This window comes from Littorina saxatilis, linkage group LG7 (genome assembly GCF_037325665.1).
Source record: "Littorina saxatilis isolate snail1 linkage group LG7, US_GU_Lsax_2.0, whole genome shotgun sequence".
NCBI classification, from domain to species: Eukaryota; Metazoa; Mollusca; class Gastropoda; order Littorinimorpha; family Littorinidae; genus Littorina; species Littorina saxatilis.
In genome coordinates, this window is record NC_090251.1 from 37,501 (window position 1) to 57,500 (window position 20,000).

Here is a 20,000-nt window from a genome sequence, read left to right on the forward strand (position 1 = left end):
TTTTTTTTTACTTTTTTTTAAATCGTAGGCCTGCGGGCCCTTTGAACCAGTATACCATTTTACAACATTTGAGAGACCAACACATTATGAACATGGAATAACACACTGCCGCCGGTGTTGGATTCCTGTAAGCACCAATAATGCACTAGAGGCACCGATATAAAGCCAATAGGCACAAACTTCACCAAAATAGGCACCGATTTAACAGTGACACAGCACCAATATGACCGTTTCGGCCCAGAATTGTTCACTAACAAATAACAACCAACTTAACCACCGCGAACCCCAATTATGAAAATTGGTCAGTCTCATCAGCAGAGTCTACCCAATCTACTACACAAATTTAAAAACACTCCATTCTCAGTTGTCATAACTGCTGCCCCAGTACTCATCCGTCCTTATTTGCCCAGTCTCGGCAAAATCATCCCGTGAAAATCGTGCCTTCATCCAACAAAGCCGCTAGCGCTCGCCTGCTTGCCGCCCGTGATTTTCGTGAATTCTCGGTAGCAGTTCGCAGCACAGCGCGCTGTGGCGGATTTAAAGGGGTTCAACATGAAAACACACACACACACAAACTGACACACTAACAAAAAACACACCCCAAACACACTGACAAAACACACACACACACACAAGTGACACACACAAGTGACACACACAAGTGACACACACACACACACACACACGCATGTACTATGCATTACAGTCCATTTTCTAACTCTCTCTTGAAAACTCAGTCTGCTGTGCGGTGCGGCCTCTTTAACCAACCCGGCACTGGCGACGGTGCCGTGCTGTTCGCTCTATTTTGGGTCCTCATTTACATAATAGATCAAACTGCATTTCAATTCATCATTTTGGGGCTTTCATTCCTAAAGTCATGATTCAAAAATACTTTCAAATAAAAGACAAACTAGCAAATAGTCACTTCCTTCCACTGTCCCATTTTCAACATTACTCAATGCGTCTAAATCATAACACAACTGCTCACATAGCATGCAAGCATCACTGACCAGCACAAAAACTAACCCATCCTTTGCCGGGTATATAAAGGAAGAAAAAACATGCACGCTTGTGAACACGCAATGATCCAAACACTGCTACCGCGGCGGGTGCAGGAGATGATGATACCAAAATGAGCAAACCAAAAACGTTCACAATAAGTGCCCTACGATGATACCATGATGACAAAAGTACCGTTGCTAATTTGAAAACCATTTGCTTGGAAGACGCAATGACCTACTTCTCCCTTGCAATATTTTTTTTTTTTTTTTTTAATTGGGGCCCCCCCCCAAACCATCGCCATTTTCAAACTGATCAGTCCCGCAGACTAGTCTATTATCAACAAATAGCAACAACTTGATACACCCTAACCGTCAACTTTTTGAATAACCCCACTTGAACACAAACTGACTGAGAGCGCCAAGCCACTCCTTAACATAATTATATTGTCCGCAATTCACGTGCGTCTCGTGACAAAAGTTTCACTCCGCGGCGGCACACTGAGTAGCAGCGCTAGTAGGTGACCTATCCTAAAGTTGTTCAGTGTTGGAAGTTCCTATCACAGTGACACTGAATGAGCACCAATATGACACTACAGGCACCGAATTAACGCCCGTAGGCACAAACTTAACCCAAATAGGCACCGATTTAACCCTAACTAAGCACCAATATGACCGTTTCGGCCCAGAACTGTTCACTAACAAATAAGAACCAACTTAACAAGCCGTGACAGCGCTTGTTAACAAGAGCGGGTCGGCCTTGTCGTCTACATCAGTTTTTAGACCCAAACGGCCATCGCCATTTTCAAACTGATCAGCAGAGTCAATTGGTATCTACAAATAGCATATTCTCAACACTGAATACACCAGGCTAACCCAACAAAACTCAGCCAGCTCTAAAACTGATCCCATGCAAAAATCCGCGTGCTGACCCCTTCAACAGTACTGTTGTGTACAAGTTTGAAATGTCTTTGAGCTCTACTGACGGGAGGACCCTTCTCCAACACGGAAAGAGTCTCATGTCACCTTTTGCATGATTTTCAATTTTTTTACATTGTTCTAAAGAGTTTTTTTATGCTCTATCCAGTGGTGAAATCCGTTTTAGAAAAGAGCGTAAATTTAGGGAGTTATAAGCCTCTGATTGACACTGTTCCAACACAGACTTTTCTCAAGCAGGTACCACAGTACAACACAGCAGAACCACCGCGCGCCCCGCCGCTGCCGGGTGCGGTTACAGCACGGCTTTTCCGCAATTCCCGTGCATTCTCCGTCACTCGGCACAGCCTCGCGCGGCACACACCATGGGAGATCAATCACTTTTTCTCAACCCCTCACATTTTTGACAGACGCTGTTTTCTCCCTTGCGATAAGTTGCCATCCCGTAATCCAAATTTGATAGCTAGATGGTGATCCGGGTTCGATTCCCGGCAATGGTGGTATTTTTTTGCGTTTTTTGGGTAAATTCTTGTTTACTATTGTTTATTATGAACGTTTTCATGTTTTATTTTGTCTCTAATAATTTTTGTTAGTGTGTAAAATAAATAAATCAAAAAATAAATCACACACACACACACACACACACACACACACACACACCACACACACACACACACACACACACACACACACACACACACACACACACACACACACACACACACACACACACACACACACACACACACACACACACTCACTAAAAACACACACACACACACTAACACACTCATAGTAGCATTTCCAAGCCACCGGCGCGCAAAACTCAGCCTCTAAAACCCCGTGCAAAAATCGTGCCTTTTCAAACAAGCCGCGCTCGACTTACCGCTCACAATTCTCGTGATATTCGTGAATTCTCGGTCACTCGGCGCGGGCGGTTTTCAACACCAAAGCACACACACAAACACACTGACAAAACACACTGACAAAACACACTGACAAAACACACTGACAAAACACGCACGCACGCACACACACACACACACACACACACACACACACACACACACACACACACACACACACACACACACACACCACACACACACACACACACACACACACACACACACACACACACACACACACACACACACACACACACACACACACACACACACACACACACATACATACATACATACATACACTCTAACGAACCATGGCAGACCAATCACTTTTCAGTCTCACCTTCAACATTTTTCACAAACACGCTATTCTTCCTTTCACTGTGGAACTTGCTCAAGTAGCCACACAGACTCGAACGCACCATGGGAGACCAATCACTTTTCGGTCTCACCTTCAAAATTTTTGACAGACGCGCTATTCTCCCTTTCACCGTGGAAATTGCCTAAGTTGCCCATCCAAACACACGCACACAGAGCGCGCGCTTCAAATAAGCTTAATTTCACCCTCAGTGTCATGAAGATCGGTGGTCTAGAGGAATCGCTTTGCGACTATGGCCAAGGGGACCCGGGTTCGATTCCCGGCGGCAACTCCTAACTTTTTTTTTCTTTTTTTCTGTAAATTCTTGTTTACTATTGTTTATTATGAACGTTTTAATGTTTGATTTCTGCTCTAATAAATTTTTTTCAATGTGTAAAATAAATAAATAAATAAATATATATATTTTTTTTTTATTTTTTTTTTTAATTTCAAGTATACCTGTAACATTTCACAGACCAACCAAATAACAATTGAACATGGAATAACACACTGCCGGAATAACACTGTTGGATAACACAGGAGTAAGCACCAATAATGCACTAGAGGCACCGATATAAAGCCAATAGGCACAAACTTAACCAAAATAGGCACCGATTTAACAGTGACACAGCACCAATATGACCGTTTCGGCCCAGAATTGTTCAGTAACAAATAAGAACCAACTTAACAAGACCGCCCATCGCCATTTTCAAACGGATCAGCAGAGTCTATTATCTACAAATATCAACACTGTCAAATATCAATCTCTTTTCATTTCATCCCGTGTACTACTACTGGGGTACTCGCGCGCAAGCAAAACTCAGCCAGCTCTAAAGTGACTGATCCCATGCAAAAATCGTGCTGACCTCGGCGGCCTTCAACTGTTGTAGACAAGTTTCAAATGTCTTTGAGCTATACGGGAGGACCCTTCTCCAACACGGAAAGAGTCTCATGTCACCTTTTGCATGCTTTTCAACTTTTCTTACATTTTTCTAAAGAGTTTTGTATGCTCTATCCAGTGTTGAAATCCGTTTTAGAAAAGAGCGAAAATTGAGGGAGTTATAAGCCTCTGATTGACACTGTTCCAAGACAGACTTTTCTGCAGCAGGTACCACTGTACCACAGAACCAACGCGCGCCGCCAGTAGGTGACATGCCACCGCTGGACTGTTACCGCAATTCTCGTGTGTTACGTGCATTATCGCTCACTCGGCACAGCGCGCGCCTTAAAGAAGCTTAATTTCACCCTCAGTGTTATGAAGAGTTGGTGGTCTAGAGGAATCGCCTTGCGACTATGGCCAAGGGGACCCGGGTTCGATTCCCGGCGGCAACTCCTAACTTTTTTTTTCTTTTTTTCGGTAAATTCTTGTTTACTATTGTTTATTATGAACGTTTTAATGTTTGATTTCTGCTCTAATGATTTTTTTTCAATGTGTACAATAAATAAATAAATAAATATATATATATTTTTTTTATTTTTTTTTTTTTATTCAATCCTAGGCCTGCGGGCCCTTTCAAGTATACCTGTAACATTTCACAGACCAACCAAATAACAATTGAACATGGAATAACACACTGCCGCAATAACACTGTTGGATAACACAGGAGTAAGCACCAATAATGCACTAGAGGCACCGATATAAAGCCAATAGGCACAAACTTAACCAAAATAGGCCCCGATTTAACAGGGACACAGCACCAATATGACCGTTTCGGCCCAGAATGGTTCAGTAACAAATAAGAACCAACTTAACAAGAGCGCTTTTAAAGGTCCTTGTCTACATTTTTAGACCCAAATCACCGCCATTTGACCACCCTAAGCATTCAAACTGATCCCCGGCGCAGACTCTATTGTCTACAAACAACAACAACAACAACAACAACAACAACAACAACAACAACAACAACAACAACAACAACAACAACAACAACAACAACAACAACAACTTGATACACCCTCTCAAGTTTTTTTTTTTAATCACAAACTGACTGAGAGCGCCAAGCCAATGTAGCTTGCAGCGCAGAACGGACGCGCCGGGTGACATGCCAATCATTTCGTCAGTACTGTGGTGGACGCCGCTCACAATTATTGTCAATTCACGTGCTTTTCGTTTTTTGTGTGCAGTACATTCTCCCGGCGCTAAGCGCGGCACAGTGGCGGCGGTTTTAAATTGACAGACGCGCTATTCTTCCTTTCACTGTGTAACTTGTCTAATAGGTTGCCCATCCAAACACACGCACACCACACAGCGCGCGCTTGAAATAAGCACCAATAATGCACTAGAGGCACCGATATAAAGCCAATAGGCACAAACTTAACCAAAATAGGCACCGATTTAACAGTGACACAGCACCAATATGACCGTTTCGGCCCAGAATTGTTCAGTAACAAATAAGAACCAACTTAACAAGACCGCCCATCGCCATTTTCAAACTGATCAGCAGAGTCTATTATCTACAAATATCAACACTGTCAAATATCAATGTCTTTTCATTCCATCCCGTGTACTACTACTACTGGGGTACTCGCGCGCAAGCAAAACTCAGCCAGCTCTAAAACAAACTGATCCCATGCAAAAATCGTGCTGACCTCGGCGGCCTTCAACTGTTGTAGACAAGTTTGAAATGTCTTTCAGCTATACGGGAGGACCCTTCTCCAACACGGAAAGAGTCTCATGTCACCTTTTGCATGATTTTCAACTTTTTTTACATTTTTCTAAAGAGTTTTTTATGCTCTATCCAGTGTTGAAATCCGTTTTAAAAAAGAGCGAAAATTGACGGAGTTATAAGTCGCTGATTGACACTGTTCCAACACAGACTTTTCTCAAGCAGGTACCACTGTGCCACAGAACCAACGCGCGCCGCCAGTAGGTGACATGCCACCGCTGGACTGTTACCGCAATTCTCGTGTGTTACGTGCATTATCGCTCACTCGGCACAGCGCGCGCCTTAAAGAAGCTTAATTTCACCGTCAGTGTTATGAAGAGTTGGTGGTCTAGAGGAATCGCCTTGCGACTATGGCCAAGGTGATCCGGGTTCGAGTCCCGGCGGCAACTCCAAACTTTTTTTGCTTTTTTTCTCTAAATTCTTCTTTACTATTGTTTATTATGAACGTTTGATTGTTTGATTTGAGTCTAATAATTTCTTATTATTGTGTAAAATAAATAAATAAATAAATAACTTATAATTTTTTTTTTTTTTCACTGTTGGATTCCACTTCATAACCCTAACCTTGAACACTAGCACCAATTTAACGCTGCCAATTTAACGCTGCCCAGAAGGCACCCATTTAACACTCCACGAGCACCGATTTAACACACAGCACACAAGAACCAATTTAACGCTGCCCAGAAGGCACCGATTTAACACTCCACAAGCACCAATTTAACACACAGCACACAAGAACCAATTTAACGCTGCCCAGAAGGCACCGATTTAACTTTGTTTTTTTTTTCTCCAAAAATGTTGTTAAAGTACTCGTTTTCGACCTCGACCTTTACCGCTATGTTATATAACTTTGCCTCTAACCTTTTTTTCGCCAAAATTGTTGTGTCAGTAGCGTCCGTGTGGGCTCCGGGTCCGTATTTGACCAGAAAAAAAAAATCCAATTTTTTTTACCGGCAAAAAACTTCACTCGCCTGCCCTAGCACGGAGCCGCCCCACTAAAACACAGCTTTTGGCTCTGGGCCGCCGGTTAACCTGAACACGCTCTAACTTTTGATGTACATGTTTTTTCCACAAACTTTTTCGGTCAGAGGCGTCCGCGTGGGCCCCGGGTCCGTATTTGAAAGAGAAAAAAAATCAAATTTTTTTTACCGGCAAAAACCTTCACTCGCCTGCCCTAGCACGGAGCCGCCCCACTAAAACACAGCTTTTGCTCTACTGGGCCGCCGGTTAACCTCGACATGCTCTAACTTTTGATGTACATGTTTTTTCGCCAAACTTTTTCGGTCAGAGGCGTCCGCGTGAGCTCACCAGCCGTATTTGAAGAAGAAAAAAATTTGAAATTTTTAAGGGCAAAAAAGTTCACTCGCCTGCCCTAGCACGGAGCCGCCCCACTAAAACACAGCTTTTGCTCTACTGGGCCGCCGGTTAACCTCGACATGCTCTAACTTTTGATGTACATGTTTTTTCGCCAAACTTTTTCGGTCAGAGGCGTCCGCGTGAGCTCACCAGCCGTATTTGAAGAAAAAAAAAAAATTTGAAATTTTTAAGGGGAAAAAAGTTCACTCGCCTGCGCCAGCACGGAGCCACCCCACTAAAAACAAACACAGTAGCTTTTACCTCGGTTCACTGTCGGTTCACCTCGACCTTTACCAGGCTCTAACTTTTGATGTACATGTTTTTTCGCCAAACTTTTTCTGTCAGAGGCGTCCGCGTGGGCTCCGGGTCCGTATTTGACAAGAAAAAAAAATCAAATTTTTTTACCGGCAAAAACCTTCACTCGCCTGCCCTAGCACGGAGCCACCCCACTAAAACACAGCTTTTGCTCTACTGGGCCGCCGGTTAACCTCGACATGCTCTAACTTTTGATGTACATGTTTTTTCGCCAAACTTTTTCGGTCAGAGGCGTCCGCGTGGGCTCCGGGTCCGTATTTCACCACACAAAAAAATTGAATTTTTGGACCTGCAAAATCGTTCACTCGCCTGCCTGCCTGCCTGCCTGCCTGCGCTAGAATCGTCGGCGTAGTAGCTGGTAAGTTTGGCCAAATTTTGTTCAATTTTTCGACCTCGACCTTTACCGCTATGTTATATTATAACTTTGCCTCTAACCCTTTTTTCGCCGCCAAACTTTTCCTGTCAGAGGCGTCCCCCGCTCCGGAGACTTGTTCCTTACCACGCACGACCTTTGCCACTACTGACGGCCCTTCATTTTTCGTCAGTACCTCCCCCGTGCCAGGAGTGGGTAAGTTGCCTGCTGCCTTCCTTGGATCAGCGTGGTGGACAGCCTTAGTTTCTCATGCTCCCTCTCTGGAATCGAACCCTATTGATAATACTATCATAAGCCACAAACGAAACAGGAGTAGTCAAGCTCTGTTTACCAAACAAAACAGTAGTAACCAGCCGCCCTAAGTACAAAAAAAAAAAAAAACCCAACCATGCCGACGATTCTAGGTCGCCGCACGTCCGTCCTCCACATCAGTATAGATCCGCCGCGTCACCTGGGTAGGGTCCCGACACTGAATGTGTTTAAAATGTACGAAATTTGGACCAGGCATCCAGGATGACTTGAAAAGTGTGGTGGGGGGCCTTAGGGCGACTCTGTCTGCCCAATCCATTTTGGTAAAAGTTCCCGCCTTTTTCTCGTTTTGGGGACTTAAGTTACTTTTGGGCCCAACCACGACCTTTACCAGGCTATAACTTTGGATGTAAACGCTTTTTTCGAAAAACTGTTGATGTCAGAGGCGTCCGCGTGAGCTCACCAGCCGTATTTGAAGAAGAAAAAAAATGGAAATTTTTAAGGGCAAAAAAGTTCACTCACCCTACTGAGCGCCAGCACGGCGCCGCTACCCGTAGTAGCAGCAGTACTATACCAGTAATCCACCTCGACCTTTACCAGGCTCTAACTTTTGATGTACATGTTTTTTCGCCAAACTTTTTCGGTCAGAGGCGTCCGCGTGAGCTCACCAGCCGTATTTGAAGAAGAAAAAAAATTGAAATTTTTAAGGGCAAAAAAGTTCACTCGCCTGCCCTAGCACGGAGCCGCCCCACTAAAACACAGCTTTTGCTCTACTACTGGGCCGCCGGTTAACCTCGACATGCTCTAACTTTTGATGTACATGTTTTTTCGCCAAACTTTTTCGGTCAGAGGCGTCCGCGTGGGCTCCGGGTCCGTATTTGAAAGAGAAAAAAAATCCAATTTTTTTACCGGCAAAAACCTTCACTCGCCTGCCCTAGCACGGAGCCGCCCCACTAAAACACAGCTTTTGCTCTACTACTGGGCCGCCGGTTAACCTCGACATGCTCTAACTTTTGATGTACATGTTTTTCGCCAAACTTTTTCGGTCAGAGGCGTCCGCGTGAGCTCACCAGCCGTATTTGAAGAAGAAAAAAATTTGAAATTTTTAAGGGCAAAAAAGTTCACTCGCCTGCCCTAGCACGGAGCCGCCCCACTAAAACACAGCTTTTGCTCTACTACTGGGCCGCCGGTTAACCTCGACATGCTCTAACTTTTGATGTACATGTTTTTTCGCCAAACTTTTTCGGTCAGAGGCGTCCGCGTGAGCTCACCAGCCGTATTTGAAGAATAAAAAAAAATTGAAATTTTTAAGGGCAAAAAAGTTCACTCGCCTGCCCTAGCACGGAGCCGCCCCACTAAAACACAGCTTTTGCTCTACTGGGCCGCCGGTTAACCTCGACATGCTCTAACTTTTGATGTACATGTTTTTTCGCCAAACTTTTTCGGTCAGAGGCGTCCGCGTGAGCTCACCAGCCGTATTTGAAGGGAAAAAAAATTTGAAATTTTTAAGGGGAAAAAAGTTCACTCACCCTACTGAGCGCTAGCACGGCGCCGCTACCCGTAGTAGCAGTAATCCACCTCGACCTTTACCGGCATGTTTTTTGTTCCTGTAACTGTTGATTTGTCCACAAACTTTTTTCTGTCAGTCGTCCGCCTGGGCGGCCCCCCCGGGTCCCATATTTGAGAGAGAAAAAAAAAGGGTGAGGACTTTTGGACCCTTTTTCTACTGGCAGGAGGCTACCGTAGGAACTGACAGCTTTTGCCAATACATGTACAGTCACTTGACTGCCGTTTTGTGTGTTTTTTGGCGCCAAATTGAAAAAAAGGTTACAAATATTCATAACAAATTCAGTTTTGGGTCTTTTTCAAATCTGCTTCATGCATCCAGTCTGTGAACCATGTGGCTAGGCGCTGACAGTCCAAAAAGTGCAGAAAGGCGAAAAATGAAGATTTTTCCTTCTTACAAGAAAATGTGTGATTGATTTGGCACCTATTTTACAAGTCACCCAAACTTTTCTAAGTCCAAAAAAGGTTACAAATATTCATAACAAATTCAGTTTTGGGTCTTTTTCAAATCTGTTTCATGCATCTTTTCTGTGACCACTATGGCTATGTACTGACACACACACACACACACACACACACACTAACACACACACGCACACAAACACACTGACAAAACACACACACACACACACACACACACACACACACACACATACACACACACACACACACACACACACACACACACACAAACACACTAACACACTAACACACACACACCAACACACTCATAGTAGGATTTCCAAGCCGCCGGCGCCCAAAACTCAGCCTCTAAAACCCCATGCAAAAATCGTGCCTTTTCAAACAAGCCGCCGCGCTCGGCGGCTTACCGGTCACAATTCTCGTGATATTCGTGAATTCTCGGTCACTCGGCGCGGGCGGTTTTCAACACAAAAACACACACACACACACACACACACACACACACACACACACACACACACACACACAAACACACTGACAAAACACACACACACACACACACACACACACACACACACACACATTGACACACGCGCTTCAAATAAGCTTAATTTCACCCTCAGTGTTGTCACAATTGGTGGTCTACAGGAATCGCCTTGCCATTTTTTATTAGGGCATTGTTTACATTGACATTAGGCAGGGGAGGTCAAACCTCAAGAGGTTCCAAAAAACTTGAGCTGTTCCAGGACACTGCACCGGTCTGGCTCTAATCAAGGCGAGTCTGGAACACTATATAGCGCGCGGCGGGTCCACCCCACCAAAAACTCAACAAGTCAACATGGAATTAGCCTGTTAGGAATAATTTAGGGTTAGGCCTCACTTTTCGTGCCGCTTGCAAAATAATGGTCATAACAAGTTCACTACTTCAGTTAGGCAGTCTTTTAGTGGGTCTTTTCAGTCAAATCTCTTCAAAACCCTAACCCCCCTGCTACATCAGTCAGTGTTGACATGTACATGTCACTTTTCACTCTTGGAGACTGCAGTACTAACAACAACAAACAAGCAACAACAACAACAACAACCACAACAACAAAACCCCGCTAAACTGCACAAAACAGCACAAAACACAAACAACAACAACAACTCAACTGCGGCCCCCGCGCGCCGGGAGATACCCCTCGATCAGTACCTAACAATAACATGCACGCTTGTTGCACGCGCTGAGTCCGCTTTCGCTTTCTATTTGCAGTTCTCTCCGTCTAATCATCACCAAACGACCTCGGCCGTCTCGCCCAACCAATGTCGCTGGCACGTCACACTTTCCCCGCCCCCACGGGTCACAGTAATCCATTAGTATTTTCAACTTCCTGTCAGTGGGGTGCATGTTGCTTTTCCTTTGTTTTTGCGGCCTTCTCACCATCCCAGCTAAGTCAATCCTAATCCTACCCATTCCAAAATTTCCATGGTCACAGCCAAATCCTTCCTGCAAAAAGTGCCCAAATTTTATTGCAAAACAAACACCCAAACACATTCTACCCGCATGGCTAACAAACGAACGAACGAACCAAAACAAAACCAAAACAAACCATGTACCAGCCAATGTCCTCGACCTTTCACTGACGTACGTCCGGCGCGGCCGTTCCGCGTTTTTTCGCCGCGCTAAAACCATCACATCTATGTCAATCCTAACCCGAAACATTCGCAACTCTGCCACCACACAGCCACATCAATCTTGCACAAAGTGCCCAAGTTTCATTCGACAAGAAACAACACAACACTTCCTACAACCGTCCGTCTGTCGTCAACTGACTGACCGACCTTCAACACACTTGTTGTATACAAGTTGAGTGTTGAATCATTTCTATTTGGGACCCTCCGCCAACACGGAATGAACACGGAATGAGTTGTCATGTCTCCTTTGGCATCATTTTCACAATTTCTCATTTTTCTCAAGACTTTTTCCATGCTCTATCCACTGGGGAAATCCGTTCTAGAAAAGAGCGAAAATGTAGGCAGTTATAAGCCTCTGTATGACACTCTTCCAACACAGACTTTTCTCAAGTCAGTACCACACAACCACAGCGCCGCGAGCTTCGCCCTGAGCAGCACAGCGGGCTAAGCCCTTCATACTCTTTAATTTGACACACAAGATTCGTGAACCTTCGTGGCCCCGAGGAATCGCTTTGCGACTATGGCCAAGTTGATCCGGGTTCGAGTCCCGGCGGCAACTCCTAACTTTTTTTTCTTTTTTTCTGTCAATTCTTGTTTACTATTGTTTATTATGAAGGTATTTATGTTTTGTTTTTACTCCAATCATGTTTTTCAATGTGTAAAATAAATAAATAAATAAATTGATTAATTAATTAATTAATGGATCAAAAAACTTTTTTTTTACTTTTTTTTAAATCGTAGGCCTGCGGGCCCTTTGAACCAGTATACCATTTTACAACATTTGAGAGACCAACACATTATGAACATGGAATAACACACTGCCGCCGGTGTTGGATTCCTGTAAGCACCAATAATGCACTAGAGGCACCGATATAAAGCCAATAGGCACAAACTTCACCAAAATAGGCACCGATTTAACAGTGACACAGCACCAATATGACCGTTTCGGCCCAGAATTGTTCACTAACAAATAACAACCAACTTAACCACCGCGAACCCCAATTATGAAAATTGGTCAGTCTCATCAGCAGAGTCTACCCAATCTACTACACAAATTTAAAAACACTCCATTCTCAGTTTTCATAACTGCTGCCCCAGTACTCATCCGTCCTTATTTGCCCAGTCTCGGCAAAATCATCCCGTGAAAATCGTGCCTTCATCCAACAAAGCCGCTAGCGCTCGCCTGCTTGCCGCCCGTGATTTTCGTGAATTCTCGGTAGCAGTTCGCAGCGGCACAGCGCGCTGTGGCGGATTTAAAGGGGTTCAACATGAAAACACACACACACACAAACTGACACACTAACAAAAAACACACCCCAAACACACTGACAAAACACACACACACACAAGTGACACACACAAGTGACACACACAAGTGACACACACACACACACACACGCATGTACTATGCATTACAGTCCATTTTCTAACTCTCTCTTGAAAACTCAGTCTGCTGTGCGGTGCGGCCTCTTTAACCAACCCGGCACTGGCGACGGTGCCGTGCTGTTCGCTCTATTTTGGGTCCTCATTTACATAATAGATCAAACTGCATTTCAATTCATCATTTTGGGGCTTTCATTCCTAAAGTCATGATTCAAAAATACTTTCAAATAAAAGACAAACTAGCAAATAGTCACTTCCTTCCACTGTCCCATTTTCAACATTACTCAATGCGTCTAAATCATAACACAACTGCTCACATAGCATGCAAGCATCACTGACCAGCACAAAAACTAACCCATCCTTTGCCGGGTATATAAAGGAAGAAAAAACATGCACGCTTGTGAACACGCAATGATCCAAACACTGCTACCGCGGCGGGTGCAGGAGATGATGATACCAAAATGAGCAAACCAAAAACGTTCACAATAAGTGCCCTACGATGATACCATGATGACAAAAGTACCGTTGCTAATTTGAAAACCATTTGCTTGGAAGACGCAATGACCTACTTCTCCCTTGCAATATTTTTTTTTATTTTGTTTTAATTGGGGCCCCCCCCCAAACCATCGCCATTTTCAAACTGATCAGTCCCGCAGACTAGTCTATTATCAACAAATAGCAACAACTTGATACACCCTAACCGTCAACTTTTTGAATAACCCCACTTGAACACAAACTGACTGAGAGCGCCAAGCCACTCCTTAACATAATTATATTGTCCGCAATTCACGTGCGTCTCGTGACAAAAGTTTCACTCCGCGGCGGCACACTGAGTAGCAGCGCTAGTAGGTGACCTATCCTAAAGTTGTTCAGTGTTGGAAGTTCCTATCACAGTGACACTGAATGAGCACCAATATGACACTACAGGCACCGAATTAACGCCCGTAGGCACAAACTTAACCCAAATAGGCACCGATTTAACCCTAACTAAGCACCAATATGACCGTTTCGGCCCAGAACTGTTCACTAACAAATAAGAACCAACTTAACAAGCCGTGACAGCGCTTGTTAACAAGAGCGGGTCGGCCTTGTCGTCTACATCAGTTTTTAGACCCAAACGGCCATCGCCATTTTCAAACTGATCAGCAGAGTCAATTGGTATCTACAAATAGCATATTCTCAACACTGAATACACCAGGCTAACCCAACAAAACTCAGCCAGCTCTAAAACTGATCCCATGCAAAAATCCGCGTGCTGACCCCTTCAACAGTACTGTTGTGTACAAGTTTGAAATGTCTTTGAGCTCTACTGACGGGAGGACCCTTCTCCAACACGGAAAGAGTCTCATGTCACCTTTTGCATGATTTTCAATTTTTTTACATTGTTCTAAAGAGTTTTTTTATGCTCTATCCAGTGGTGAAATCCGTTTTAGAAAAGAGCGTAAATTTAGGGAGTTATAAGCCTCTGATTGACACTGTTCCAACACAGACTTTTCTCAAGCAGGTACCACAGTACAACACAGCAGAACCACCGCGCGCCCCGCCGCTGCCGGGTGCGGTTACAGCACGGCTTTTCCGCAATTCCCGTGCATTCTCCGTCACTCGGCACAGCCTCGCGCGGCACACACCATGGGAGATCAATCACTTTTTCTCAACCCCTCACATTTTTGACAGACGCTGTTTTCTCCCTTGCGATAAGTTGCCATCCCGTAATCCAAATTTGATAGCTAGATGGTGATCCGGGTTCGATTCCCGGCAATGGTGGTATTTTTTTGCGTTTTTTGGGTAAATTCTTGTTTACTATTGTTTATTATGAACGTTTTCATGTTTTATTTTGTCTCTAATAATTTTTGTTAGTGTGTAAAATAAATAAATCAAAAAATAAATCACACACACACACACACACACACACACACACACACACACACACACACACACACACACACACACACACACACACACACACACACACACACACACACACACACACACACACACACACACACACACACACACACTCACTAAAAACACACACACACACACTAACACACTCATAGTAGCATTTCCAAGCCACCGGCGCGCAAAACTCAGCCTCTAAAACCCCGTGCAAAAATCGTGCCTTTTCAAACAAGCCGCGCTCGACTTACCGCTCACAATTCTCGTGATATTCGTGAATTCTCGGTCACTCGGCGCGGGCGGTTTTCAACACCAAAGCACACACACAAACACACTGACAAAACACACTGACAAAACACACTGACAAAACACACTGACAAAACACGCACGCACGCACACACACACACACACATACACACACACACACACACACACACACACACACACACACACACACACACACACACACACACACACACACACACACACACACACACACACACACACACACACACACACACACACACACACACACACACACACACACACACACACACACACACACATACATACATACATACATACACTCTAACGAACCATGGCAGACCAATCACTTTTCAGTCTCACCTTCAACATTTTTCACAAACACGCTATTCTTCCTTTCACTGTGGAACTTGCTCAAGTAGCCACACAGACTCGAACGCACCATGGGAGACCAATCACTTTTCGGTCTCACCTTCAAAATTTTTGACAGACGCGCTATTCTCCCTTTCACCGTGGAAATTGCCTAAGTTGCCCATCCAAACACACGCACACAGAGCGCGCGCTTCAAATAAGCTTAATTTCACCCTCAGTGTCATGAAGATCGGTGGTCTAGAGGAATCGCTTTGCGACTATGGCCAAGGGGACCCGGGTTCGATTCCCGGCGGCAACTCCTAACTTTTTTTTCTTTTTTTCTGTAAATTCTTGTTTACTATTGTTTATTATGAACGTTTTAATGTTTGATTTCTGCTCTAATAAATTTTTTTCAATGTGTAAAATAAATAAATAAATAAATATATATATTTTTTTTTTATTTTTTTTTTTAATTTCAAGTATACCTGTAACATTTCACAGACCAACCAAATAACAATTGAACATGGAATAACACACTGCCGGAATAACACTGTTGGATAACACAGGAGTAAGCACCAATAATGCACTAGAGGCACCGATATAAAGCCAATAGGCACAAACTTAACCAAAATAGGCACCGATTTAACAGTGACACAGCACCAATATGACCGTTTCGGCCCAGAATTGTTCAGTAACAAATAAGAACCAACTTAACAAGACCGCCCATCGCCATTTTCAAACGGATCAGCAGAGTCTATTATCTACAAATATCAACACTGTCAAATATCAATCTCTTTTCATTTCATCCCGTGTACTACTACTGGGGTACTCGCGCGCAAGCAAAACTCAGCCAGCTCTAAAGTGACTGATCCCATGCAAAAATCGTGCTGACCTCGGCGGCCTTCAACTGTTGTAGACAAGTTTCAAATGTCTTTGAGCTATACGGGAGGACCCTTCTCCAACACGGAAAGAGTCTCATGTCACCTTTTGCATGCTTTTCAACTTTTCTTACATTTTTCTAAAGAGTTTTGTATGCTCTATCCAGTGTTGAAATCCGTTTTAGAAAAGAGCGAAAATTGAGGGAGTTATAAGCCTCTGATTGACACTGTTCCAAGACAGACTTTTCTGCAGCAGGTACCACTGTACCACAGAACCAACGCGCGCCGCCAGTAGGTGACATGCCACCGCTGGACTGTTACCGCAATTCTCGTGTGTTACGTGCATTATCGCTCACTCGGCACAGCGCGCGCCTTAAAGAAGCTTAATTTCACCCTCAGTGTTATGAAGAGTTGGTGGTCTAGAGGAATCGCCTTGCGACTATGGCCAAGGGGACCCGGGTTCGATTCCCGGCGGCAACTCCTAACTTTTTTTTTCTTTTTTTCGGTAAATTCTTGTTTACTATTGTTTATTATGAACGTTTTAATGTTTGATTTCTGCTCTAATGATTTTTTTTCAATGTGTACAATAAATAAATAAATAAATATATATATATTTTTTTTATTTTTTTTTTTTATTCAATCCTAGGCCTGCGGGCCCTTTCAAGTATACCTGTAACATTTCACAGACCAACCAAATAACAATTGAACATGGAATAACACACTGCCGCAATAACACTGTTGGATAACACAGGAGTAAGCACCAATAATGCACTAGAGGCACCGATATAAAGCCAATAGGCACAAACTTAACCAAAATAGGCCCCGATTTAACAGGGACACAGCACCAATATGACCGTTTCGGCCCAGAATGGTTCAGTAACAAATAAGAACCAACTTAACAAGAGCGCTTTTAAAGGTCCTTGTCTACATTTTTAGACCCAAATCACCGCCATTTGACCACCCTAAGCATTCAAACTGATCCCCGGCGCAGACTCTATTGTCTACAAACAACAACAACAACAACAACAACAACAACAACAACAACAACAACAACAACAACAACAACAACAACAACAACAACAACAACAACTTGATACACCCTCTCAAGTTTTTTTTTTTAATCACAAACTGACTGAGAGCGCCAAGCCAATGTAGCTTGCAGCGCAGAACGGACGCGCCGGGTGACATGCCAATCATTTCGTCAGTACTGTGGTGGACGCCGCTCACAATTATTGTCAATTCACGTGCTTTTCGTTTTTTGTGTGCAGTACATTCTCCCGGCGCTAAGCGCGGCACAGTGGCGGCGGTTTTAAATTGACAGACGCGCTATTCTTCCTTTCACTGTGTAACTTGTCTAATAGGTTGCCCATCCAAACACACGCACACCACACAGCGCGCGCTTGAAATAAGCACCAATAATGCACTAGAGGCACCGATATAAAGCCAATAGGCACAAACTTAACCAAAATAGGCACCGATTTAACAGTGACACAGCACCAATATGACCGTTTCGGCCCAGAATTGTTCAGTAACAAATAAGAACCAACTTAACAAGACCGCCCATCGCCATTTTCAAACTGATCAGCAGAGTCTATTATCTACAAATATCAACACTGTCAAATATCAATGTCTTTTCATTCCATCCCGTGTACTACTACTACTGGGGTACTCGCGCGCAAGCAAAACTCAGCCAGCTCTAAAACAAACTGATCCCATGCAAAAATCGTGCTGACCTCGGCGGCCTTCAACTGTTGTAGACAAGTTTGAAATGTCTTTCAGCTATACGGGAGGACCCTTCTCCAACACGGAAAGAGTCTCATGTCACCTTTTGCATGATTTTCAACTTTTTTTACATTTTTCTAAAGAGTTTTTTATGCTCTATCCAGTGTTGAAATCCGTTTTAAAAAAGAGCGAAAATTGACGGAGTTATAAGTCGCTGATTGACACTGTTCCAACACAGACTTTTCTCAAGCAGGTACCACTGTGCCACAGAACCAACGCGCGCCGCCAGTAGGTGACATGCCACCGCTGGACTGTTACCGCAATTCTCGTGTGTTACGTGCATTATCGCTCACTCGGCACAGCGCGCGCCTTAAAGAAGCTTAATTTCACCGTCAGTGTTATGAAGAGTTGGTGGTCTAGAGGAATCGCCTTGCGACTATGGCCAAGGTGATCCGGGTTCGAGTCCCGGCGGCAACTCCAAACTTTTTTTGCTTTTTTTCTCTAAATTCTTCTTTACTATTGTTTATTATGAACGTTTGATTGTTTGATTTGAGTCTAATAATTTCTTATTATTGTGTAAAATAAATAAATAAATAAATAACTTATAATTTTTTTTTTTTTTTCACTGTTGGATTCCACTTCATAACCCTAACCTTGAACACTAGCACCAATTTAACGCTGCCAATTTAACGCTGCCCAGAAGGCACCCATTTAACACTCCACGAGCACCGATTTAACACACAGCACACAAGAACCAATTTAACGCTGCCCAGAAGGCACCGATTTAACACTCCACAAGCACCAATTTAACACACAGCACACAAGAACCAATTTAACGCTGCCCAGAAGGCACCGATTTAACTTTGTTTTTTTTTTCTCCAAAAATGTTGTTAAAGTACTCGTTTTCGACCTCGACCTTTACCGCTATGTTATATAACTTTGCCTCTAACCTTTTTTTCGCCAAAATTGTTGTGTCAGTAGCGTCCGTGTGGGCTCCGGGTCCGTATTTGACCAGAAAAAAAAAATCCAATTTTTTTTACCGGCAAAAAACTTCACTCGCCTGCCCTAGCACGGAGCCGCCCCACTAAAACACAGCTTTTGGCTCTGGGCCGCCGGTTAACCTGAACACGCTCTAACTTTTGATGTACATGTTTTTTCCACAAACTTTTTCGGTCAGAGGCGTCCGCGTGGGCCCCGGGTCCGTATTTGAAAGAGAAAAAAAAATCCAATTTTTTTTACCGGCAAAAAACTTCACTCGCCTGCCCTAGCACGGAGCCGCCCCACTAAAACACAGCTTTTGCTCTACTGGGCCGCCGGTTAACCTCGACATGCTCTAACTTTTGATGTACATGTTTTTTCGCCAAACTTTTTCGGTCAGAGGCGTCCGCGTGAGCTCACCAGCCGTATTTGAAGAAGAAAAAAATTTGAAATTTTTAAGGGCAAAAAAGTTCACTCGCCTGCCCTAGCACGGAGCCGCCCCACTAAAACACAGCTTTTGCTCTACTACTGGGCCGCCGGTTAACCTCGACATGCTCTAACTTTTGATGTACATGTTTTTTCGCCAAACTTTTTCGGTCAGAGGCGTCCGCGTGAGCTCACCAGCCGTATTTGAAGAAAAAAAAAAATTTGAAATTTTTAAGGGGAAAAAAGTTCACTCGCCTGCGCCAGCACGGAGCCACCCCACTAA